Source organism: Dama dama, chromosome 12, assembly GCF_033118175.1.
Source record: "Dama dama isolate Ldn47 chromosome 12, ASM3311817v1, whole genome shotgun sequence".
Classification (NCBI taxonomy): Eukaryota; Metazoa; Chordata; class Mammalia; order Artiodactyla; family Cervidae; genus Dama; species Dama dama.
In genome coordinates, this window is record NC_083692.1 from 52,799,528 (window position 1) to 52,826,883 (window position 27,356).

At 43.6% G+C, this 27,356-nt stretch overlaps 1 protein-coding gene and 1 long non-coding RNA gene across 2 annotated transcripts in view; one reads left to right on the forward strand and one right to left on the reverse strand.

Moving 5' to 3' along the window:
• RORA (RAR related orphan receptor A) overlaps positions 1 to 27,356 on the reverse strand; it is a 781,107-nt gene that overhangs the window by 310,467 nt on the left and 443,284 nt on the right. The window lies entirely within an intron of this gene.
• Positions 18,990 to 24,511, forward strand: LOC133067231 (uncharacterized). The gene is made up of 2 exons (XR_009695225.1): positions 18,990 to 20,328; positions 24,313 to 24,511. It is a non-coding gene; the product is annotated as an uncharacterized LOC133067231 (long non-coding RNA).

Consider the following 27,356-nt stretch of genomic DNA (forward strand, 5'->3'; position numbering starts at 1 on the left):
GAGATCGAACTTGTGTCTCTTATGTCTCCTGCATTGGCAGGCAGGCTCTTTACCACTAACGCCACCTGGGAAGCCCAGATAGGTAGGTAGGTAGGTACATACATAGTTAGGAAGAATACAGAGAAACAGGTTAACACATTTTATAACCTTTCACTATATGAACCTTTTGGCTAATCTTGGTCATCTACATCTCCTTTACAAAGACCAAGCTGGTGGTCACTTTGTGGGAAGCCATACAAGGTTTTCCACAAGATAGCCCCAGCTGTCAGAGCTTCTGATGACCCTGACATGGTTCCACATCTCCTCCATGCCTTGCCTTACACTGATGAGCACAGACAGTCTTTCTGTTGACAAAACATTGTGAAATAGTTAACTGAGTCCTGGGAAGAATTATCTTTCTAGTTCATAAGCACCAAGGGGTTTTGCCTCACAGAGGGTGGTGATACTAAGATTTCAGCATTCCCTCATCAAAAACATGTGGATACATATTTTCCAGAGCACTTGGAGGTTTCCGGCAAATCTTCATACATCTCACAAAAGTACCTTCAGAAGCAACAACAGTCATCCTTCACAGAACACCTGTGAAACGTGTCTGTTCCATGGGGAGATGGTAGGAAGAAGAGCTTTAGATGAGCCATAATGAATACGGAAATTTAAGGGAAAACAGAGGGAAAGAAATTTCTTTACTACCATGCTGGGAGTGGGAAACTTTAGCCTAGTGGATCTCAACCCTGGCTGCTTATCAGAACCATCTGGAGGACTTTTGTAAACTCTCATGTCTATTTCAGTCCTACTGAATAAGCTTCTCCAGGAGTAACACTAGACAGAGGGATTTTTTTTGTTGTTAAGCTGCCTTTGTAATTCTGCTGTGCAGACAAGTCCGGGAACCGCTGGGCTGGTCTAGGGAGTACAGTGTAGACTATGAACACCTACATGTGAGTTATCTCCTGCCAGGGAATAAACAAGAGAGATATTCCTTTAAAAAGAATTGGGCAGCCACTTCCATGTGGAATCTAAAAAATAATACAAATGAATGTATACACAAAACAGAAATGGCCTCACTGACATAGGAAATGAGCTTACCCTAACCAAAGGGGAAACAGGAGAGGGAGGGACAAATTAGGAGTTTCAGATTAACAAACTACTACACATAAAATAGATAAGTAAAAAAGATTTACTATATAGAACAGGGAATAACACTCAGTATCCTATAGTAACTTATAATGAATATAATCAGGAAAAAAATAACTGAATCACTATGCAGTACACCTGAAACTAATACAACATTGTAAATCAACTACATTTCAATACAAAATAACACAGTAACAACAACAAGAAATAATTGTTTTGGGGGGGTTCTTTGGGTAATTGCCTCTAAATTGCATCATTGTTCCATTAGTAATTTGGTTTTATTTGACGCTTCATGTGAGAAACTATTTTAAAATAAGAAATCCTTCATGCTTATTTTCATTTAAATGGACTCAAAAGAAACTATTTGCTTGATAGATGAGCAGAATGAAAGCTTATATGACTGACTCCAAAATAATTTAAGATGAAAAGTTATTTAAAAAAAACAAAATGAAACGAGACCCATGTGGCTGCATCTGTGCCCTGTGGGGCTTGGTTTCCTCAGGCAGCTTGCATCCACACAGCTATGTAAGCACCACGCTTATGGAGGGTCCACTGTGTGCTTGGAAATGGGCTTGATCCTAGCAGTACTGGGATGGAACAAATACAATCTCCGCGTGATAGGGTCAGCCAGTCTAGTGAGGGAGTGGGTAAAATAAGTGCTGGGCTTCCCTGGTGGCTCAGTGGTAAATAATCCCCCTGCCAGTGCAGGAGATGTGGGTTTGATCCCTGGGTTGGTAAGATCCCCTGGTGAAAAAAAATGGCAACCCACTCCAGTATTCTTGCCTGGGAAATCCCATGGACAGAGGAGCTTGGCGGGCTAGTCCATGGGGTCACAAAAGAGTCAGAAATGAGCTTACCGTAACTGTGAGCATAATCGTAACATGACTTAGCGACGAAACAACAAGAAAAGTACTATGATAAAAACTGGCTTTTATCTGTCTCCTCTCATGGGTCACGTAATCTTTCAAGTTCCATATCTCATTTCATCCTCTCAACAATCTCATTAGGCAGGTTCTATTATTGTACCCATTTTACAGATGAGGAGCCTGAGACTTAGAGGGCTTAAGTAACTTCTTCAAGGTCATAAAATCTATAAGGGTCTTTCTGATGCAGCAGGCCAAATTTATAACTCCATCTTATTCTGCTTCAGAAGTACAGAAGGTATGGGGGGCTCTGGGACGGGCATGGGGTGCTCATTTGGGCTGGCTGTTTTGGAGTGGGGTGGGGAAATTTGAGCACATCCTTTTCTCTTGTTACATCAGCACTGTTCCACATCAGAGCCAACTCAGCATCTTGGGTGCCTGCAGCTTTCAAGACTGGTGTTAAGGAATCTCCTTCCCCTTGAATTTGCCCATTCAAACAGACCCAGCAGTATGATGGTCAGCAATGCCTTTGTACCACTCTCTCGGTGGAGTAAATACACAACCAGCCCGGAGTCCTCATGCTGGGCTGAGCGGAGTACCTGAGAGTCATTTACTTCAGTTCCCCAGGGTGGGACTCTGCCTGGCTTGCTTACCCACGTTTCAGCAGCTCAGAGTGCCGGCCTGGCCACAGCGTTAGATGCAGCTGATGATCTGTAACTCGAAGTCATCTATTTATCCTCTAACTGCACTGCTCACTGGCAAGTCTAGGGGAGATCAACGCATGCCTTTGCTGTGGTTCAGTGAGCCGAGCTCCTGGGCTCCTGTACCTTGGCTGTGGTGTCAAGTCAGTTATATAACCACTGGGCTGAGTGCCTCCCTGGAGAGGGAGATGGGGCGGGTGAGCAGGAAAGACATTATTAGTGTAATGTTAAGAAAACAGACTGTGAAAGCTTCCCAAGACTTCAGCGTTTGGAACTGTAGGGTCCCCTCCAGTTTGTTTCCCATTTAATTCTGTCATCTTTGAATCTTGCCCATTTGAGCCTGGATGGCTGTGGGTAGAGAGACTGGTACAGTGAAGGGGCTCAGGCTCTCTCAAGTAGTGAGCTTATTTAGCCTTGAAATATGCCCTGTTGGACACACGGACATAGGCGGACGGGGTGGGGGAGGAAGGAGAGGGAGAGACAAATGGAGAGAGTAGCATGGAAGCATATACACTACCATACGGAAAACAGATAGCCAGTGGGAATTTGCTGTATCACTCAGGGAACTCAAACCAGGGCTCTGTAACATTCTAGCAGGGTGGGATGGGGTAGGAGGTGGGAGGGAGGTTCAAGAAGGAGGGGATGTACAGTACATCTATGGCTGATTCATGTTGATGTATGGCAGAAATGAAACCAATGTTATAAAGCAATGATCTTTCAATTAGAAATAAATAAAATTTTAAAAATGCCCTGTTGTATGACTGGTTTTTGGTAGACTGAATCCGATGCTGAAGAATGTGTGAAAATTAATGCCCAACTACAGCTAAGGGAAGTGTACTTTGTCATAAGTTTTGCATTTATTCTTTTGCTTCTAAAGTCTTAATGTGGACAAACTGGAAAGATTGAAAGATTGGAACATGAAAGGCCCTCCAGAAGTCCCCTGAAACTTTTCAATAAGGATAACAGAAGAAACAAATAAGTACTCACTTTGGCGACTTATTTTTGGGTTACACAAATGTTAAAACCATTGATTTTTTTTTTTAAATTGGCAAAGTGGTCATATGCTATGTAGTCACTCCATATCATAGAAATCAATGCAAGTTTTATTTATCCATAGCTGTCATCTGCCCTCCAGCTCTGAGAAGTGGTTTCCCATTCATAGCTCCCACACCCACATGTGGCCCTAAAACATTTTTAATGAATGGCATTTGATAAGTGAGCATATAGGAAAATGTTCATCCCTGCCAGTAATAAAAAATGCAAATTAAAGCAACTTTGAAAAGGTAGCATTTTAGTCTTACTAAATAATGCCCTAACGCTGGTCAGGCTGCAGTGGAACTGATAGACTCAAATGCTATAGGCACTGAGTCAAATCAGCATAATTCTTCTTGAAAGAACTAAGGCAATGTGTAACAGGAATCATAGAGATATGCTTCCTCTGACCCAGTAATCCTTCTCCTGGGAATGTATACGAAAGAAATAATCTGAAAGAAGCAGAAAGCTATACAAACTGAAGCGCTGTCTCTAATGATCAAATCTAATCACACACATACACACAAAATTCCAGAAGGAGCCTAATGTTGGGTAATTGGGGATGGCTTAACAAATTATGGGGTACTGATGATGGAATATTACACAACTATTAAACTCCAAAAGGCACAAGGGAAAAATTTAAGATTTAATATCATGAGGATGATAGGATTTACTCGAATGTTTTTCTTTATCAGTTTTTAATATATAAAATAAGTGGAAAGCATTATAGAAAATGCAGTGGGAGGCCTCTTGGACAATTATTTTCTGGTACAAATGGGCTTTTATAATGCTAAGGATCTCCCAAATGAAAATACTGAAATATAAACAGTCACCTCTATGGTGGGGGAAGGCTTAACACATTGTATCTTTTACTCTCTAGTCTAAGTCTGGTATTTGGCCTTGGAGTCTCTTCTTTGTACAGGACCTCTTCCATTTATTCCAAATAGGATGACTTAGAAAGGTGCTGAAATGGAGCCCACTCTCCCTATTAACAGTCATATTAGCTTGCATCCATTCAGGTCCTGGAAGCACCCTTGGAGGAAGCCTAAGAAAACTCTCAATGCCAGGGTTTCAGAACCTCTACATGGACAAATCTGTCTCTTATCTATCCTGATATTAAGGGAACTCAGGTTTACATGACTGCTCATAGACAGGCAAAGAAGTAAATCTCTATCCATGATAATAAACCAGTCCCACAAGTGGTTTAACACAACGATTTCCAGTCAAAGCAAGTGCAGCCATGCCTTTACTATGGATCAGTAGCTTCCTGGGACTGCCAGTAAACAGTGTATGCAGGTCTATGCTTTAGTTTTCATTGGTCTGTATCCAACTGGGGAAAATGAGTTTTCATGATGCTAAATACAAAGTAAAAAAAAAGAAAAAAAATTCTTACTCTAAGATAATGCCCTTTCCAGGTTTTTGGTGTTAAAACTCCACCCTTTTGAGAAAAGATAGTGACTATAGATGGGTAAAATTTTTTTTTCGTTGTTTGTCCTCCTTTGTGGTAGAATATGTGTGTGTGTGTGTGTGTGTGTGTGTGTGCGTGTGCTAAGTTGCCTCAGTCTGACTTTCTGCAACCCTATGGACCATAGCCCATCAGGCTCCTCTGTTCAAGGGATTTCCCAGGCAAGAATACTGGAGTGGGTTGCTATGCCCTCCTACAGGGGATCCTCCTGACTCAGAGATCAAACCCATGTCTCTTATGTCTCCGGCAATGGCAGGCAGGTTCTTTACCACTAGTGGCCCCTGGGAAACCTCCTTGGCCCTCAAAACATTAGTGAAATCAAACTACTTAATCCCACACATTGACCCTGAATTCCCATTCAGTAAGGAAATGGAGATTCTGGACATTCTCATTAGGCCACACCAAACAGTTCAGTGAAAAGTTCTGGTCCTGCGTTGACTCTTCCGTGTGCTGTATGACTCTCATAAGCTTTGCTTTCATCACAGCTTGTGTCTGTCCTTCTGGGTTGTAAGCATCTTTGCTCGGGAACCACTGCGTTGTGTTGTTGGTAACTAACACCGCATCAAGTATACCACTGTTAAATGCAGTCTGTAGCTCGACAGACAAACGGAGTGAAATCTGAAGACCAGCTGTGGAACTGAGAAGAAAACTTCTGGTGTGGGTTCAGCAGACCCCATCTGAACCCTGTTCTGCAACTTAACGGCTGTGTGATTAAGCAGCTAATGACCCTCTCCAGCTCCAGCTCTCACTATCTTATACCCGGATCGGATGCTTCTCACCTTCCCATGTCATCCCAACCTCAGCGCTGGCCAGAGAGGACCCCAAAGCAATGGGCAGATCCACCCACCTACCAGGCAAGTAGAGGGTCAGAGGCAGTTGTCAGGGAGCTCCAGTAAAAGACAAAATCAAATAGAAGCAGCATCCGCTCACATTGACTCATGATTATTGTGTTTGACAAGATAACCTGCACCCACTTGCACATTCATTACAGAGCTTCTGAAATGATTGTTCTTTGTCTGCTTGAACATAGGAATTTTGAATGAACAGTTTCAATGTCTGGTTTCACGCACTTGAAACTTAAACACGAGTGAGCATCTTTCTAACAGCTTTGGTCCTTACCTTCAAACGAGTCTATTGGAGACTCCAGCCTGGGGACTTGTGAGGGCTTGAAACTTGTGTGCTTTCTTCCTGAAGCCACTGATGCAAACAAAGAACCTTAAGCCTCCCCGTTCCAGTGATAAATGTTTTAAATAAATAGAGGAAGGATTTGAATTTTAATGGCTGATAAGTGAGGCTGGGAAAGATTGAAGGCAGGAGGAAAAGGGGACAACAGAGGACGAGATGGTTGGATGGCATCGCCGACTCAATGCATGAGTTTGGGCAAACTCTGGGAGACAGTGGAGGACAGGGAGGCCTGGTGTGCTGCAGTCCATGGGGTCCCAAAGAGTCAGATACAACAGAGCGACTGGACATGAGAGGCATGAAGGGGCAATGAGAGTGTTGTAACTGCCATGTGTTATTTTTAAAAAATTCATTGGAAGATTATATCACATGTAGCACAGAGAAACATTAGATATTAGGCCCATTGTAGCATTGGAAGCTTCAGTAAGACCCCTCACCCATCTCTTCAGCTGCATCTCATGCTGCTCTTTCTTGCATTCCTGGGCTCCAGCCTCAGCAGTCTTCAACCTGTTCCTCAAACACATGTTCTTTACCTTGCCACAGGGCCTTTGCACAGGACACTTCCTTTGCCTGGTTCAGCGCTATTTGTGTTTCCTATCATGCTCTTCTCAGGGAAGCATTCCTCCCTCTCATGCTGGGACAAATCTCCTGTTACATATTCTTCCACGATGTATCCTTTATAGTACTTGTTGCTGTTGTTATTTTACAATTATTTGGTTTCAGTCTGATGAATTCCATTTCCCCCACAAGATTGTAAGCTTGGCAGAACAGAGACTGCCTGTCTTTGCTCCCATCTTAACACAGCAGGTGCCAGTGATATGTAAGTCCTGATGAATGGAATAAATGCATCCCTGACAACCTCACCAAAATCCCTTTTTTTTTCCCCAAAATCCCTTTTTAATGACCTGTCTTTGCAAGGCACCCTGTGGAACAACTTGAGAGTCCCGGTTCCAGGCCTACGGTGGTTTCGGTAGCTGGAGAGAAGCTCTTCAAATGTAAACAGCATCCCTGCGGTGGCATCAGTGAACCCAGGTGTGTTCCAGATGATGCCTACTGCTTGGACAAACACTAATACCTTTCTCTTCCTCCATTCCCCATGTGTCAAATGGTAACTAGATCAGCGTGCCCTTTGCTGAACGGCCAGACGATAAAAACAGATAAGAGAAATGAAAATGCCTTGCAAATGGAAATGTTGATTTAGAGGTTGAAACCTCTATAGTCTTGGACCTTCCTAGAAAAAGATGATGGAAGCGATCTTCTTAGGTGAGATATGGCTTGTGTAGCAGGAGGGGGATTTAGCCAAGTTGGGGGCACAGCTCAGTGACAGACAGAGAGAGGGGGATACAGCAGGGAGCTGGGGGAGACCACCCTCCTGCCGCCAGGGCTTCCCGAGGAGGATGGTGGTTGGATGTCAGCAGCGATACTGAGCGACCTTGTGATGGCAGAGGACCAGAGGCCGTGAGTGAGGGGGCAGGTTTGTCTCAAAAGCAAACCACCCATCTGCCCTGAGCTCCTCTGTTTTTCTAATGGTTCTTAGACCCTGTTTCAACTGCACTGGGCAAACAAACAGGAAGCCTCCTCTCTACCTGATTCTCACCAGACCGGATCCAGCCCTCACTTGGGGGCAGTTCCCTCTTGGCGTCTCAAGTGTGATAACCATTTAGCAATCTTAGGGGCAGGAGGGTGGAGAGTTCCATGTGACCACAGAGCAGGAACCATGGCTTTGCTCAGGATAAAATGACCTGAGAACCACTGGGTGGGGTGTGAGTGAAACTGAATCAGTGGTTTCTGAAGATTGTCAAGATTTCCAGCCCATAGCTCTCCAAAGGCAATGTCATCCCGTGGTGGCTCAGATGGTAAAGAATCTGCCTGCAATGCCAGAGACCCAGGTTCAATCCCTGGTCGGGAAGATCCTCCGGAGAAGGGAATGGCTACCCACTCCAGTATTCTTGCCTGGAGGATTCCACAGACAGAGGAACCTGATGGACTACAGTTCATGGGGTCACAAAGAATCAGACGTGACTGAGTGACAAAGGAGGAGCAGAGAGGTAAATTAGCAAGCCGGCTACTAGTCACTGAACATTGGAAGGTAGGTGTAGGCTCATCCCATGAGACCTAATGCGACAAGTGGGAGACGTGTTGGGTCACCACATGGGAGTATCAGAATGGAAGGTCCTGTTACGCATCATGTGGGCGCACCCTGACCCAGCCAAGAGCCTGATGTGGCTGTCACAGGATTAAACACTGCTCAAGTCCCTTTCTTATTTAGAAAGATTCCCTCTTCACAAGAAAATGTGGAATCAGGAAGAATCCTCTAAATGTGGCATTTCTGCACAACATGCACTCCAGCTACAGCCACCACTGAGAAGGGATGGCCATGGCCAGTCATCCTCTCTGGATGTCCCTTCGCAAGGGGTGGAGTCGGGAGAGCTACAATATTGGTTAAGAATCTGTTCATCTCCTGACTGGTTAGATAGGATACTGCCTGTCGGACTTCCCTGGGGGCTCGTGGTTAAGAATTCACCTGCCAATTCAAGGGACAAGGGTTCAATCACTGGTCTGGGAAGATCCCACATGCCTCGAGGCAACTAAGCCCATGTGCCTCAACTCCTCAGCCTGTGTTCTAGAGCTGAAGCACTGCGCTCTGAGATAAGAGAAGCCATCACGAAGGGAATCCCACGCACTGCAGCTAGAGAAAGCCCATTCGGCACCAGGAGCCAACTCAGCCAAAAAATCAATCAATTAATTAATAAAAAAGATGCTGCCTATCTAACCAAGTGGTATGTACAGTTGTTTTCACTAGTTCTACTGTCCTGTGTGGAGCACTGACAATGCACTGTGCAAAGCACTCAGAATGCAAAGCTGAATAAAACACCACAACTGCTCTCAAGGAGCTATACCCTAATTGGTTAGAAGGGCGCAGAAACCACCTCTTACAGCTGCCCCTTGGCACGCCTTTTGCTGTTATATGCAAGGTACTGTGGGGACTCAGAGAAAGAAGAAACTCTGCCAAGAGTGCCTGGGAAACTTTCCTGAAACAAGGTATTGATGAAAGACTAGAAATTTACCAGGCATCAGAAAGACCATTGCTGAGTCATTCATCCGTTGACTTCCAACCTTTCTGGGGTACAGTGGTGATGAAACAGACCTGTCCCTACCCTCATAGAGCTCACAGTCCAGTAGGGCTGGGAAAGCACACAAAAAGTTAACCCCACATTTGGGGAGTCCTATGAAGGGAAAGGGGTCTGCCCTGGTGGCTCAGTGGTAAAGCATCCACCTACCAATGAAGGAGATACAGGAGACGCGGGTTCGATCCCTGGGTTGGGAAGATCACCTGGAGAAGGAAATGGCAACCCACTGCAATATTCTTGCCTGGGAAATTCCAAGGACAGAGAGCCTGGCAGGCTAGAGTCCATGGGGTCAAAGAGTCAGACACAACTGAGCACAGAAGCACATATGAAGGGAAAGTACGAAGTGTCTCAGCAGAGTCTACCCAGGGAGCCGGTCTCATCTGGGAGATGGGAGAAGCTCTGCCAGGGATGTGGCACTCAGCTGAGATGGGATGGATGCTCAAGGGTGTATGAGGCCAAGGGGCTGGAAGCGCAGGCAGAGAGACGGAGCAGAGGGAACCTCACGTGCATGCATTTATTCCTTGAACGTTCATGAAATATCTGTGTATGTCAGTACAGTGTTCAGTACTGTGGTCACCATGATGAGCAAGAAACCTCAGTGAGTGTGCAGTGTAGCGGGGGAGGCAGATCATCATAACAGGATGTGCTACTTGCATAGTTGGGGAGGGGGAAACACTTCCCCACCAGAGGGCATCGCATGTGCAAAGGCCAGGAGAGCGGAGTTCAAGACATGGGAGACAGAGGTCGGGGGTTCCTCACTCCCCTGGTCCGACGGCTGCGTGGGGCGCTGCCTGGCCCTTCATCATGCTTTTCCTTGCTTAAGAACGAAACTCCTTTCTCCACCAATGGCAGCGATGTTGCACAGAGAAGATGACAGCTCAGCAAATGCTGATGCACGCGTTCTGCAGTGAGCTGGAAGCAGCTGGCCTGGCTTGGCCTGTGCCGCCCTCCCCTCCTCCCCAGGCAGGATCCACACTGTCATCAGCACCGTGGGGCTGATTGCTCAGAGAGGGCAGCCTTCCTGCCTCGCCACACCGAGCCTGCCGCAGCCCAGGCAGCCTGGCCACACCCGAGGCCCAGCCAGGCCTGCTGGTTGAGGGTCGAGGCCCCCTTCGAGGAGAAAGGCCCCCAACTCGCTTAATAACATTTTCCCTCTGCCTGTCTAATTAACTCCGTCACTGTATCTGCAGTCAGATAAAACGCTCATTTCACACCACATTAATTTTTATCAGCTGAACATTAAGCAACACAAAGCTATCTATGCTTGGTTTAATTTACATACTGACAGACCTACAAAGCGTTACCCACAGTGGCTGCGAAGCAAATAAGCAGAACTGGCATCAAACAAGGCTCTTCAAAATGAAATATTGATTTGCAAGGCTGACAGTCGAGAAGTGTTAGAGGGAAGAGGGCGAGAAAGTAAGGGGTACAAGGGCTCTTTTTCCTTGAACAATTACTGATGGGGTCAACCAGGAAGTCTCCTGAAGGTCAAGTAGAGGGGTCAGTTGGGCTCCAGGATCTGGAGGATCAGCTGTGTTTTGGGGACACAGCCCCACAGGGTCCACACAGCTCCCTGGAAATGGGGATCTGTGTACCATTCTATTATCAGAGCCCACCCCACCCCACACACACACTATGATATATCTTACTTCTGTAACTGTGCTCAAGCTATTTCTCTAAAAGTATATTCCTTCCCCAACTTCATAGTCAAGCTCAGGCATCACCTCCTCCAGGAAGTCTTCCTTGATCATCCTTCCTCAAAAGAATACCTAGAAGAGGGTCCACATTGCACTTATCACAGTGAATTTTAATAATCCATTTCTTATATCTATTTCTCTCACTGGTTATAATTATGTAATTTTTTTTTTTATAACTGGAGTGGGGCCTGAGAACCTGCATTTCAAATGTGCATGCCTAACCATGATTTTTCTCCATCCATCCCCTGCCTTAATTGGGATATAACTGACACATAACATTTGTGGAAACTTAAGGTATACAACATAATAATTTGATACACGTACCTACTGCTACATTTTTATTAAAGTTAATTAATTCATCTTTACCTCACATAATTCTATTTTGTTGTTATTGTCATGGTGAGAACATTAAAACTCAACTCTCATAGCAACTTTTACGTATATAATACACTACAGTGAACTAGTTACATCTGTACCAAGATCCACAGACCCGTCATCTTACCGCGGATTTTCTAAGAGCACACTTTGAGAACCTTGGTGATGTTAGGAGTGGATTGGGGGAACAGGGTGGGGCTGGTTGGTAGGGCTAGCAGAGAACTCTACTTTCTTGAGGAAGCTGGAATTAGATTTGGACATGATGTGGCATCACAGCTTGAAAAAGATTCAGGACTGACAGAGGGTGTGGAAAACACGTGTCTGAAACCTGGAGAGTAGAGGAGACTAGATTTACTTTGAAACATCTATGTAAATCCCAGTTTCAGACCAACTCTTGTCCTCCTGTGAGTTTCAACCTGAAGATATCCACTTTGCATCAAGCTGCCATGAGAGAGAAGAGCAGAATACCTTCCCAACCATACGGGCCAATGTAGGTTGAGTTTTCAGCTTTGCAACACTAAGAATTTTAGTAGATAGTCATACATATGCAACACACAACATTCATGCTATGGTTGTACATGGCTCCCCCTAAAGAAACTTCTGGGCTGGCTTCAGTTTCACAATCATGCATGCTGGGGCTTGTAGCTATCAGTTGGTTCTAGAATTATACAGGGTTTTTTTTTTTTTTTGCTTTCAACACCCGCACAGCACACTTTCTCAGAGATGTCTAACTCATAGAGGGCCTAGATCCTTCCTTTGGGCCAAAAATCTTCAAAATGATGGACTGGCATTTGTTTATTCAGTGGTGTTTAGTGGGATAAGAATTCAACAGGAGCTTTTTAAGAAAAGTCTGCCTCATTTAGACTCAAATGTGCATAAGACCGACTGTGGACTGAACCCAGGCCAAGGTCATGGGCTCTGGGTGCCAGGCCTGGTTCAGGCATAATCAGCTGTATGAACTTGGACAAGTCACTTAAACTCCCTGAATCTGTTTCCTCAACTATAGGATGGACTTAATAATATGACTTTTGCATCACAGAACTGTGATACTGAGCCAAAGTGCTTTGAAAAATCTAAATCTAAATATAAAGAATATTGGCTTTTGGTAATTATCTACTAACCTTTCCACAGATAACAATGAAACTATCTATACAAAATAATTTTAAAAAATTATTTGAAGACAATGGAGTACAACCAAAAGCAAATAGAAACTGGAAAAGAGTCTTTACCCAGAAAGATAGGGCCTCCACTTGGTAAAATTTATGAATTTGTAGATTTTTGCCTAAAAACATACCCTAGTTAGTTTTTGACTCTGCAGAGCTTAAACTGTTAGAGATACGATCAGGGTTTGGAGAGAAACTAGAAAGTTAGGGGACCAATTCTGGAAGGGTGGGAACTGCAGAAGAACAAGTCACAACACCTATGTATAAAATCTGCCCAAATTCTTGGCTGACTGCTAAACTTTGCATGCATGGGGAAGATCACAAGGGATTCAGTACAAAAGCAACAACTGAAGGATTAAGGAAAAGAAAAGGGTTAGCTGTTGCTGACCACAGGGAAGACAAAGCTGGAGTTGGTCAAGTTAACTGGCTGCTTTAAAAACAGACAAACTTTTCAGAGGAACATAACAGAATTTAGAGTCTCTGTAACATGTGATTGTATATTATCTAATCAAAGTCACTGGACATGCAAAGAAAGAGTAAACTTTAACCCATACTCAAGAAAACATAAGAAAAGGAGTCAACAGATACCAACCCCAAGAATATTCAGATAGTGCATTCAATAGGTAAGAACATAAAGTATGTTCAAAGAATTGAAAAAATACACATGTATATATACACATAATGCATGAACAGATGTGCAACCTTAGTGACAAACAGAAACTGACAGCAAACCAGACGGAAATCCTAGAATTAAAAAGAAAAATGACTACAATGAAAAAAAAAATCACGTATGAGCTTAACAGGAGATTGAAGATGGCAGGAGAGTCAGTGTACTTGAATATGGATCAATAGAAAGTATACATTCTTTAAGAACAGAGAGGAAAAAAATTGCAGAAAAGTGAGTAAAATCTCAGAGACCAGCAAACAGTTTAACATACATGAAATTGAAGTCCTGGAAGGATAGGACAGAGATAATGAGTAGAAAATATATTGGAAAGAATGGCTGAAAACTTCCTAAATGTGGTGAAAGATATCAACTTATAGCATCAAAAAGCTCAACACATCCCAAGCAGGATAAACCCATACAACCCCATACTTTGTCAAACATAGTCAATTTTCTTTGAAATCCAAAGATAAAGAGAGAATTCTGAAAGCAACCAGAGAAAAACAGACATTATATTCAAAAGAAACAACAAAATGAATAATAGCCAGCTTCTCTCTAAAAACAACAACGTCCAAATGATGATGGAATGACCTCATTAAAATAAAGAAAAAAAAAATTCAGAACTCTATATTCAGGAGTAAAGGCAAAATAAAGTCATTTTAAGATAAACTAAAACTCAGAGATTCATTACCAGGAAACCAGCATTAAAAGGAATGTTAAAGAAGTTCCTTAGTTTGAAGGGAAATGACAAGTAATGGTAAATAGATCTACAAGAAAGAATGAGGACCACTGAAGAAAAAAATTTTCATGTACCCAGTTATTCATATTTTCAGTGTTAAGCAAACGTATTCCATATAATCATATTTTACTGGATGATAAATGGCATGTAACCTCTAAACAGAATGTATGAAGTGAAGTGAAGTCACTCAGTCGTGTCTGATTCTTTGCGACCCCATGGACTGTAGCCCACCAGGCTCCTCGGTCCATGGATTTTCCAGGCATGAATACTGGAGTGGGTTGCCGTTTCTCTCTCCAGGGGATCTTCCCGACCCAGGGATCGAAACTGGGTTTTCCGCATTGTAGGCAGACGCTTTAATGTCTGAGCTACCAGGGAAGCCCCCAACAGAATGTATAAATCCTATAAATTCTTTTTCCTGCCCCTAAAGAATCCCTTTCCTTTCAAAAAAAGTAAAGAAAACTTGGTTTTGTTACCTAACTCTGTGATCTTAGGCAAAAAGTGAACTTACCTGTGCATTTGCTTTTCCATTTATAAAACAAAAAGATGGACTAAATCTCAGAAGTGTTTTTCAGCTTGTACATACAGTGATTCTATAGTAAACTGGAGCAGTATATTAATAATATTCTCGACTTCATTTTTACTAATTATTATTTATATTTTCATTATTATAGTTAAGGTAACTTTTGTTAATGATAAGATGAACTCATAAAATTTACCCAAGGTGGTATGAACCTCAGCAGCTTCTTAGACACACCAAATCCTTCTATGCCTAGTTCAAAAATAACCCCAAAGGTACTCCTGTTGCTCAAGTAGTCAGATGAGGTTAAGTCCACAGTACATACGTGCTGCATACGGTACAGCCTTAAACAGATAAAGGTAAGGTGGTTCGATGATCCCAGCTGTCAGATCCTCTTTCACATTTGCACCATAGCGACACTGGAAGCCTGTTTCTTAGTCATCTTGGAACACTGGAGGAACTACATTAAACCACATCAGCATGTGCTCAGCTGAGCGCAAAAGTTCACTGCACAGGTCCAGTCTGAGTGTGAAGCAGTGAGTAGTAAGGCCCCAAGGACTAGGAACAGTTAATTAAACATCAGTGCGTCCCTGCCTCACTGGGGGGTGAACCTGTGGGCATTCAGAGAGCTCCCTGGTGATTTGCCACAGAGGCAGACTGAAGCCAGGCCAGACTCCAAGGCTTACTGGCCACCACATTCTGGCAGGTTGCCTCTGGGGTGACCTTCCACAGTTACGATGCTCTGTGACATTTAAGCAGGGGGACCATTCCCTCCCGCCTCAGTGCCTCTGACACTCTGCCGGAGTAAGCCAGCCTTGGAAGGTTCTCGATTGAGTGTACTCTAGAATGGCTTCTTTGAGGACCTGGGTCCAGGCTGGCCCTCTAAGGTGGCAGAAGAAAGATAGAATAATTCCATCCCTTGACCAGCAGTAGCTGTGAAATTCTGCTGAGCATGGTGTGTTCAGCTGTTTCTTTTCTCCCCCAGAAAATAGTCACTGTGAATAACCTGCTGTTTGGCAACAGCTCTACTTAAAATGTCATGTTAATATAATTATTTACAAATACTGGTATAAATGAAACAAAGGCCTGACTAAAACAGAAAATTTCGAAGCCTAACACCATGGCTTTAATGAATAGAGCAGAGAAATGCTGAATAATTTTCTGCTTATTTTGCAGCATTCTTGATAAGCCCTTTCTCCCTCCTCTGCATACATCCCAGGTTAAATTTTTCTTTTTTAATTTGTTCCAACTTCCCAACCCGTGGCCCATCATGTGGTAAACATATCATTTGTGTTTTGAAGGGCTTGTAGACATATTTGAAAGTTGCCGCTTCAGGACCATTACACCTACTTTCATGCTGTCCTTTGGGGACATGAAAGCCGTAGGGGGAAAAATCTGGGTATATAACCAGTGAGCTAAAGTCTGCTTTCCCATATCCAGATCTCCACTGATGTCAAAGGCAACTGAGTCACTGTAGTTGCTATAAACTGCCTATGGGTTTCTGACAGTAAAACCCAATATATTTTCAAAACAAAAACTAGAATCTTCTAAGCCATGAGCCACATTTTTGACAGTGCAGAGTCACCAATGAATTAGAATTTGAGCAGAAAACAACTGGCTTTCTTTCCTGTTTTCTGTTTAGATGAGTGCTTTGACCCATCTGCCCATATCCTTGAATTCACTGACCAAAGCAATGAATTAGGCCTGGAGTTTTGTCTTTCAACTTCCAGATCTTCACCCAAGCACATGTAGGAAACATGAGGCGGTGGGACTGTTCTCAGATATGTTTGTCTGAAACCAAATTCTGGACCTCAGTTTCTAAAATGCAACACCACCTCCCACCGCTTGCCAACCACATAAAAGCCTCAAGAAAATACTGCTAGAGCATCATAATTTATTTATCTAGCATCATTTTAGGCTTTCCAGCTGGCACAGTGGTAAAGAATCCACTTGCCAACGCAGGAGACTCAAGAGACCCAGGGTTTGATCCTTGGGTTAGGAAGATCCCCTGGAGGAGGGTGTGGCAACTCACTCCAATATTCTTGCCTGGAGAATCCCAGGGACAGAGGAGCCTGGAGGTCCATGAGGTCACACGACTGAAGCCACTTGGCAAACAGCAAGGCACCATTCAGGCATGGACATTTTGGGTGATGGCAGCTATCCACAGTCACCACCCACTTGGTGTCTTCCGGCTCAGGAATGAAGACAAAGAATCCTTATATCTATGGAACTAACCTAGGCGAAGAGGCTGCGAGTGAGGACAGGAATAGAGAGAATTCACCACGGTGCCTCCAAGACAATGGTGCTCAGCGTGGGGTATTCACCATGTGCAGGCTGGCAGCAATGATCACTTTACTGCTCTACTCACCACGAAACAACGGTAGCGGCAGCGATAAAACCTCAGCTCCTAGATGAGTGGCTTGTGATATGTAAATTGCTTTCACACTCTTCTTCTTAAAAACTGTCTCAGAAAAAGCGGCCAAGCCCCAGGAGAGTATTTTGGAGGGGGTTCAAAGCTTGACAGTGGTTTAGACTATAAGTTCCTAGAGGGAAGCAGGCTCAGTTCTTGACCTCATTTCTGCTGGGCACACATGGCACTGTGGTGGTGTATGGGCATCTAAGGGTGCAATCAAGAGGGAAGGATGTGGAGCAGCCACTGAACTCTTAAGTTTACAACTTTAAACAGTTTCTTCCCTTCCCTCACTCCTCAATGAGCCAGCCAGAAACAACAGGTTTACTTGCCAACCTCACAAGTCAGAGGAGACTTTCTTTATGATACTCCCTAAGTACGCCAACTCCTCTCATCTACACCCTCATCCTTCCTTTTCCTCCAGTCCCACTCAAGGCAAAGGTACCTCACAGGCTCGATCACCATGGGACATTATTTACAGCAACTTATTACAGTAGAGATAGCTCTGGACAATGACCAAAATGGCCCTGTGCCTTAGTTTCTTCAGCTTTAAAATGGGAACAGTACTACCAAACATCTGGCCTATATCCCAGGATTACTGTATCAGAATGTTTAAAGCCTATATAAATATTATCAGCATCACTGCAATATTTTTCTAACCTCTGCATCCTCCAAACAGGAAGTGTGAAATGAATCTTGGTTCATGACAGAGTGGAAAGAAGCCTGCATGAGGAGTGAGCCAGGGTCTGGCTGTGGTTCTGTCTCCATCTCATTCTGTGTGCTGGAACAAGGCTGCCTGGCTCTCTGGATTATTGAGAGGGTGACAGGCTAGCTCTGGAGGTATACACAGACTATTTCAGCTCAAAGGGACTCCCAGACAGCAGAAGGACACAAAACTAAGCAGCTCTTGGCAGTTCTGGTGCACACTACAATCTTAGAGGTGACTCCCTAGATTCTTCTAAATGCAAGAGCTGGATTCTAAACTTAGAGACGTGATGAGAGGACTCAGTGGGAAAGGCTGGGCTGGGCAATGGCAGTGATTTGACCTGTACAAGCTTTTTAGCACTGAAAAAACAAACTGTTTTGAGAAATAAATCCCTTCCGGAGAAACCCAAATACCATTTTACACCCACTAGGATGGCAAATAAATAGAAAAAGAAAAAAGAAAATAAAAAGTGTTGGCAAAATGGAGAATAATTGGAGCCCTCACACATTGCTGGTGAGGATGTAAAATGGTACAGCCATTTTGGAAAACAGTTTGGCAGTTCCTCAAAAGGTTAAACATAGTATTATCATATAGCCCAGCAATCCCAGGTCCAATCCCAAATGTATACTGGGAAGAACTGAAAGCAGGTGTTCAAACAAAAACTTGTATATAAATCTTCATAGCAGCCCAACTGGCACTTGGCAAATGGTGGAAACAACTTTAACCCTCTATCAATGAATGAATGAATAAACAAAATGTGGTGTATCCATACAATAGAATATTATTCAGCCACAAAAAAGGAATAAAAAACAGATACAACTTGCAAGATGGATGGACGCTAAGTGAAAGAGGCCAGACATAGAAGGCTGCACAACAGATGATTCCATTTACATGAAGATCTCAAATAGGTAAATATATAGACATCAAAAGCAGATTAGTAGCTGCCAAGGGCTGGGAACTGGGAATGACTGTTTAGTTCGGGAAGGGGGCTTCTCTCGGGGTGATGAAAACATTATGAACTAGATAGTGGTGATGACAGCACAATCTGTGAATATGCTAAATGCCACTGAGGTGTGCAGTTTAAAATGGCTAATGTGGTAAATTTTGTATGTCATGTACCACAATAAATTAAGAAGAAAGAAAGAAAACCAGACAAAGATGGTGATGAGCTGGGTGGAAGGGGAGGTTCTAGAGCTCCAGTAGAGGGAGAACCTTCAAAAACCATCTCTGCCACAACATGACTGCCCTTCCAAGGACCCGTGTTGTTGGTTTAATTGAGAAATTATTCCTAATAAGTCCCAAGGAGATACAGGTCTTTTCCTTACAAACAGGGAATGATCATATCTCCTGGCAGCTCATTACACATTCTTTTGGTACCATGAGTTGTTTTAAAACCGTGAAATTAGTTCTGGCAGAGTTTACAGAAAAACACCCATGAGATGAGACTGAATGAGTTATGTAAGCCTCCTCGTACTCTGCGTATGAGATATTAACTCTGTACTGGCAGAGCCAAGGACATAGATGTCACTTGCAAAGCAGCAGCACACTTTGGCCTCTGCCAAGACTAGCACGTGGTTGAGGGGGAGAATCAGTCATCTGGACATGGATCTGGATGTGCCTGCCCATCAAACCATCACCTGTGTCTAGCCACATCCTCCTCCTCCACTTGAGGTCGTGGAGGCACCCAGACAGGTGAAGGAAGAAGGGACTTGCCTATAGAAATCTGTTCTACTAACATTCCAGACTTTTTCCAGGGGGTAGGTTGACACGTGGGTGTGGATACTGAAGCCTTTAAGATCAACCGGGTATCAAAAACATGAATACAGTCATCACTGTTGGAGAGCTGTCATAGACCAGCCCCAGTTCAACTAGGAGGGTGGCTGCTTTGATCAATGGAGCTTGAATTCTGGCATGAAGGAGACACATATTACAAAAGTTTTACCTGGCAACAGTCACTAACCAATGAGCGTTAAACAAGTTGGTATGTTCATGAGCTGTTTCTTCTTTCTCTTCTTCCTATAGACATACACACACATTTAACCGAGAGTGTAGCTCCAAAAGATACATCAAAATATATAAGGAATATTCTACCAATAAGATGCAATACTTCATAATTTCATTTATTTAGAAAATAGCAAGGAAACAGAAAACAAGTTAGAAAAAAAAAAAAAGCCTGCTCAAGGTATGTCTCAAAGATCAAATACTTAAATCTGGAGAAGCCCTTAGGGTGCTATTCAGAATTCATGGACTCTTATTTCATAGAGAAACCACAAACTTGGTTATCTGGTTCCTAAAACCAAACACTGGCTTCTGAGAAGGGCAAGAGGAAGCCCCACAGGCCAGACGCCCTGACTGCAGCATAGGTGACTCCTGACCGCCGAAGGAGGAAGATCCAAGACTTGGAGCAAGCGGAAGTAATCAGAAATCGAATAGCCTGGAGCCAGCAAACCTGACCCACCCGAACAGGCAGCCTGACAGAGTACAAACTTAGGAGTCATGCAGACCCAAGTCTGAAGGCCAGACTTCGCAACTTATTTGCTGTGCAGTCTTGGGTAAGTTACTCCCACTCTCTGACCGCTAGTTTCTTTCTCTTAAAGAACAAGACAGCCCCATTTTAGAGTGGGGATAGGTATATTGACATACCAGGGTTATTGTGAAAGTGAGATAATTTATGTAACAAGATAACAAAGGCACCTAGAAAGTTCTCAAAAAAAATAATAAAAGATGTTTTATTTTAAAGACCTGGGGACATTAGGGTACCCCAGTGTGGTGTGGTTATTCATGTTTGAAGTGAGAATCCTGAGTTATCGGAGAGCAGGCTAACATGTACTCTGCTGGTTCTTAGTGAGAGGGCGGAGACTTTCCCTCCAACAAGACTCTTCATCCCCTTCCTCCCTCCCCAGGACCCTGGTAGCTCAAGCATTCACTCCTTTATACTCTTCCCTGGAGCCCTGCTTTGACTTATTCCTTCTCTTTTCAAAGTTTATTCTCAGCTAATTATGCTTCTATGTATTATCTGAGTAAACTAGTTTATCCTAAGGTGTCAACACCTGATCCTAGCAAAGCAAAGTTTTCGTGGGTATTGGTTAACTAGGGGTACTGCCATCAGTCAAAGGAATCCATCCTCAGCGGTGACATTTCAGCAAAGGTACATCTTCTCAATCACACCGATAAGAAGTTTCTTCTGTTTGGCTAAAATATTACCATAAGGAGTCTGGGGCACTGATAAGGTTCAAGACCTGGATAACTGAAGGTTACATGTGTTCCGTATCAGAGTGAGAGTGAGATTGGTATCCTTTCAAAACATCATAGCTCTCCTTCTGATTGGTTCACAGTGACTTTATTTCTAATTTACTTTGGTCCCAAAACATTGTGGAGGGGAGTTCTGAATCTCTAAAGGAAACAAGGTCTTATGCTAAGAAGATCCCACCCCGAACTAAGTTTATTTTGATGCTTTCATGCTAAAACTCACCGAGAAGTAACACACTTGTCTTTGTCCTTTTTGCATGTCCCTCTGCCATCTGATGTTCTTTTCAGTACCCATGTGCTGGGACTGCCCTTGCAGAGAGGCAGATAAGGATGGAGGGACATGGGAATAGACAGAATGCCAAAGGATTTTGGAATCTATCAAGATGTGTATAAGGAATATCTCAGTCTTTTCGTCTCTGTCTTTCAGTACCTCTGACTCTGGCTTTCTCTTTAAAATGATCGGTAGGATCAAGTGGAAAATATTGTCCATATCTCATCTTCCCAATGATAGAGGTTCTGATTTCTTATGGGGACAGGAATCATGTCTGTTACATGCACTAGTCTATCTCTAGTACCTGGACAAGGGTCTGCACCAATTCTGCCTAATTCCTCTCAATGTTGCCTGCAAGAATATTTATACTAGTTGCCTGAAACCGATTACAATGGAAGTGTTTACACCACAGAAATTGGCAGGCCCTGAAAATCAGGACTTCCCTGCCCCCACCCACCCAGAGAGCCAATTATTCAACATTTATCAGCAAACTAATGATAATAGGTCTTCCAAATAGGGAAGAATGACAAGCTGTCGCATATAACGCAGCCATTTCCAGCTCCTCTCAGCCCCTTCCCACAGCATACCCTCTGTAAGTTCTCAACAACAGGATGACAAACTTTAGGATTTGGTTATGAAGCAGAGAAAGAAATGCCAGGAAGACTAAGTTAAAATGACATTTCTCTTTGGTAATAGTGTCTCTGACTCAGCTCTGGTGGAAAGTAACAACCTTATAAACCCACAAGGAAGTGGAGAAGATTTCACATCATTTCTCATTTCTTTTGATGCTAAAAAGAGAATTGTTTTAAGTGTAGGACAGGGCTGTGAGAGGAAGGATGCCTGGCTGAGAGAAGGCAATCACATACAGCAACCTGCTCTCTATGACCTCAGGGAGCAAGTGACTTTCTCTGAGTGTAGGTTTCCTTGCTATTAACTAATAAACAATACTTCCTCTGCCTAACTTAGAGGGTAATCCCCTGTTGAACTCCTATTCATCCTCCAGAACCCAGTTCTCATGCCTCCGCTCCTTCTGCTGCTTCAAAGAAGAGGGCTTTGCTCTTTGGGGTCCTTCCCATCACTGCTGTCTTGATTCCAGCATTAACTATGCTGGGCTGCATAGAGTTGCTTAGAGATCTGGTCCCTGCAACTTCTGTCATTCTATGACCTTCTCAAGGGCAGGGGGCCACTTTGAGGCTGCACTGCCAGTACTTTTCACAGTGCCTGGCACACAGTAATTGATCATTTCATGTTTGCTGAAGTTAACCACTGAAAACTTTGAAGTGAGAGGACCTTAAAACGGCACATGTTATGTATGGGGTTGGCCAAAAAGTTGGTTTGGGTTTTTCTGTAACATCTTATGAAAAAATCCAAATGAACTTTTTCAGCCAAAGCAATATATAAAATATAAAGCATTATTATCAAGGACAGCCAGCACAGAAGTGGGGCACGTTACTGCCAATCCTTAGGGATGGCCCTTGCCTGCACAGACCCTATGAAAGCGTTTAACCCCATAGTTGCCAGATAAAACTCGTGAACACCTGGAGGACTTGGGTGGAAAGGATCAATTAGGAACTACAGAAGCATTCTTCTCAGTAGTGGCCTCCTCCTCCTTCTCCCAATCTGTTCCAACAGCTTTATTCCACGTTCCGAACCCTCCTTGCCCATAGGGCTCAGAGGTAAGAATATTATATAAGGAACAAATTCTGCCTTCATTTGTTTTAATAAAAGAAACAGCCCATTTAAAGGAACACAGACATTAGTGGCTCAGATATTTCAGAATGTGAATACAACCCAGAGGCTCAGGAATACAGAACGGCTGTCTTGAGAATGACCATTTTTTCCTACTTAAAACATTCTGGAAAATTGCTCCGTGTCCCCATGCCAAAATGAAAAAATCAAAAACATAAGGGCTATTTGGAATGTCTCTTTATTTTACAGATGACTTTAATGCATAATGTTATAAAGACATGGAGTTCTCTGGCCTCAAATGCCCTGATGTGGCTGCCCAAAGCCCAGAGAAGCAGCTCGCCATCGTGTGGAGTCTGTGAGCAGACCCTTGCAAAGTACACTCACCATCTCAGAGGAGTTGCATCATTGTTCATGAGCTTTTTAGTTTTCAGCATTTCCTCCTAAAATATAAGCCTGCTAGTGTGGGATAATTCCTTAACTGTTTCACAGAAGAAAATGATGATGGTGGTGATGTATTGCCGTGTAAAAAGCTGTTTTCATGTATATCTGTCCCCTTTTATTAGACCTAACAACTATGTTCACTAGGTAGGGAATGAATTACTGATGTTACAGATGTAGAAAGGAAGGCTGAGAGAGCTACCTTGGCTGGCTCCAGGGGTAATTACTGGGCAATGGACCCAAAGCTCTTTTATGATGGCTGGTAGGAGTGGCGTGGGGGTAGGGAAGTAGAGAAGGAGAAGCATTTCTATAAGTAGAGAGAATTTGAAACAACACAAGGGCTGGAGTCAGGCCAACCTGAATCTGCGCCCTGGCACTCCCAAGGACAGGTCTCCTGGTCACCAGCCAAGTCTCACTCCTCTGTCCACAGTTTCCCCACTTGAAAATATGATTAAGCGTTCCCAACTCAAAGGCTGTTGTGAGGACCATTTGGAGGTGGGTAAGAGGTAGAAGAAAAAGTAGATGGTAGGGATTAAAAAAATATTATCATTATTTCTAGCTTGACCGAGGGCTCTTGGCCCTGTAAAGGGGTTAATTTCATTCGTCCTCTGAGATTCTGCCTGGTGGAAATCCTGAATATTTCATGAGGCCCATCTCTCTTTTACCCCTTTAGGGGCTAAGCAAAAGAAAAGTTGTTCAAGTGTCTGGCTTGCATTTTCAGAAAGAAAAACCATGCCTGTCCAAGATACTGTGTGTGTGTGTGTGTGTGTGTGTGTGTGTGTGTGTGTGTGTTGGGGTGGAATAAGCCTGGTGGCCTATCTCTTCCACTCTTCTAAAATTTTGAAACGATATTCACTTGTTGTTGACAAACCATTTTTGTCTTTTTCAGATATTTCTGTGTCTTCAGAAATGAAATCCTTTGCCCAGATTCAATAAGGCAGGAAATCAATTAAGGTTTTCATTTTCTGCTCAGCCTCAAAAGCAAGACAATGAGAGAAGGCCTAAGTAAAGAAAATGTGTACAGATTCCTGGAGGTTTCATTCTGGGTTCTATGTTCTGGAAAAATAAATAAAACAATAACAAAGAGCCTTCTATGTTCTATTTAAAATATAAATGCTTTTTTTTCCTGTTTAAAAAAATGTACAAAGTCACTCCACTCGATTTTGATTAATATGGACAAATCTGACAGAGGAAAGACACCTCAATTTTTAAAAGACAGCCCTCCACCTAAGCTTGGTTTTTAAATGGCTACATTTAAATATTTCTTTCTCTGTTCATTTCCAAACCTGGGCCATAAATCACCCTTATGAACATAATGGTCTGTGCTATAGCAATTTATCATTTGGATAATGTCACCTGTTCAGGTGTGCATTAATTTATGCTTCAAATTAGCACTCGGGTTGGCTGAAATCTTCCCCCTCATCTGTACATCCTGAGTAACAGCCCCTGGTGTGCACAGCCCAGGGCAGGGAGGAACATCGGGACCTCCTTACTCCAGCTGAAGAGGAAGAAGTCAGTGGCCCAAGAGTCCTGTCTAGTTGACTTGTTCAGTCTCCTCACGTTCTTTGTCCAAGGAAGGTATCTACCATGAGACGGTCAACAATTCCACCCCAAAGGACAGACAACACATGTGTCAGCTTTAAAATTTTTGCTCTAAAAAAAGACAGGGAACTGAAAAGGAGCGTGATGGAGGGATGTGGACCCCGTAAGGCAGCATCACAGACTGGAAAGGACACCAGAGTGGGTGTCGGGGTGTGTGGGTCCTGGTGCTGCTGCTATTGTGGGTCCTGTTGCTCAGCGCACTGTCATCTTTCTGAGCCTCGGGATCTCTAGTCATAAAATAAAAGATCTCCAAGGTCCTTCACTGACACTGCAAGGCTCTAATTCATGAGAAAGTAGTTGTTTATTACTACAGCCAATTATTTATTCCTATCTGCAACCCCTACAATGTAATTATTTTCTCCAGCTACCCCAAAATAGATGAGGTGGAGATGACTGTAAGTTTCTGACCCATAATCTGAAGAATTGGTTTTTACACATCTGGGTTGGGAAAACTTTATTTGGTTTTCTCCTTTTCTAACTCCACTTTATTATTTGTTTTTCTTGCTCTCCTCCCCTCCGCCCTGCCTCATGTTTTGCTATCTCTTTTCTCCACATATCTCAGAACAGACAAAACATTAGCAGGAGCTGGTGTTAATACTAGCAAGCATTCAAGAAGGGTTTGCTCTGTCTTAGGGATCACCTCATCATTTTTGAATACAACTGTCTCTTTTAATGCTCCAAATAGCCTAAGGAGGCCTGCACTAATCCTTCCCATTTGACAGGTGAGGAAACTGAGACACTGAGAGGTACCTTGCCCAAGATCTCACAAGGAATAGCAGAATTTGAATCTGATCCCAGGGCCATCTGACTTCCAAATGAGTGCTATTTCCATAAGTGTTGAAGGGAGCAAGTTCAAGTACCAGGGTCCTTTAAAATGTGGTTTAGTAAGTTTGATTGCTTAAGCTCCCCTGGTGATTATGATCACCTATAGTCAAGTGGGATTACAAATGTTTTCAAATTTCCACAAATGAGAGAGGTGTGACTATAAAATTACATATGCATGAGATTAAACGACTGATTACAGGAGACACACAGAAAAACTAGTCCCCTCTCATTCTGGCCAGGGTTTATGCATTTGAATTGTAAATTCGGAGATCCTGGCTCAGTTTACTCCTCTTAATAAGCCTGTGATCACAGGTTTTACATTAAAATCGTCTCTTCAACAGAAGAAGCCTAAAATCCAAATTTATTCATTGTTCTTTTTTAATGGCCTCTATAAACACGTAGTTTAAAAAAATAATTTCCTCATGGCCCAAGTAAACCCGGGGGAAACGACTTCCCAGGCACAGTTTTTAAAGGCACCAGCTTTGTGGAGGGCGTGCAAACTGTGAGAATCCCAGGGACCCAGTCCTGAGCACATCCAGGGTGATGAATCAGTGCTTCCACCAGTCACGTCCCCAGTGTGCACCCTGAGTGCTCCCAGGCTCCTCTCTGCTCTCCCTCCTCCTCACGTGGCCAGTCCCCTCTGACCATGACGTCACTCTCCACTGACAGGCAAGGCAACACCTGCCAGAGGGTGACTTCACCACACCGATCACTCTGACAACAGCCCAAATAAAACCGTGTCACTGAAACCACAAACAACAATGCAACAGGGCTGCGGAACTCAGTCACAGAAGAGGGAAGAGAGAGGGAACGAGCGCCTTATTGCCACAAACAGAACACAGTCACCCGCGCTGTGACTTGGGAGATACACTCAGACAGTGCACCCAGAAGGAAGAGTGAGCAGGCAGAGAGCACTGGCTTTGAGCCGAGTACAACTCCTTACTAGGGATGCAACCTTGGGAAACATTGATCCTCTCTTGGCCTGTTTTCCTATCTGTAGCTTGGAATAACAACAGGACCCAACTCATGGGGTTGTCCTAAGATACTGAGCACTTAAATAGAAAATGAAGCACTTGCCATTTGATCTGAGTTCATCGACTTTCACTGTATTATTAAATTGAGATTTCATGGCAGGTCTGCCTTTCCTGTATATTACTGAACATTCTGGAGCCTGAGTGTCCCTCTTTGGCAAACTGCTGGCTTCACCATTAAGGAGGATGGGGAAGAAGCTGGCATTTCAGTCCTGGTTTTGCCTCTGACCAGATGAGGGACTTGAGACCGTCACTTAACTTGGTATCAGTTTCCATCTCTGCCAGATAAACGTGTTATTGTCTAATACAGCATTGTTTCCTCTCCTTATTGTTCAGGACCAGATTGTCAGCACGAGTGGCAAAGGTACACGTTTTAGGTGTTCAGGATCTGTCTCCTCTGGAACCTGGAGTTCTCTTCCTCCACGCCTGCTCCGCCCCCAGGAATGTCAGGGCGGACTGCAGGGCTCAGTGCCTG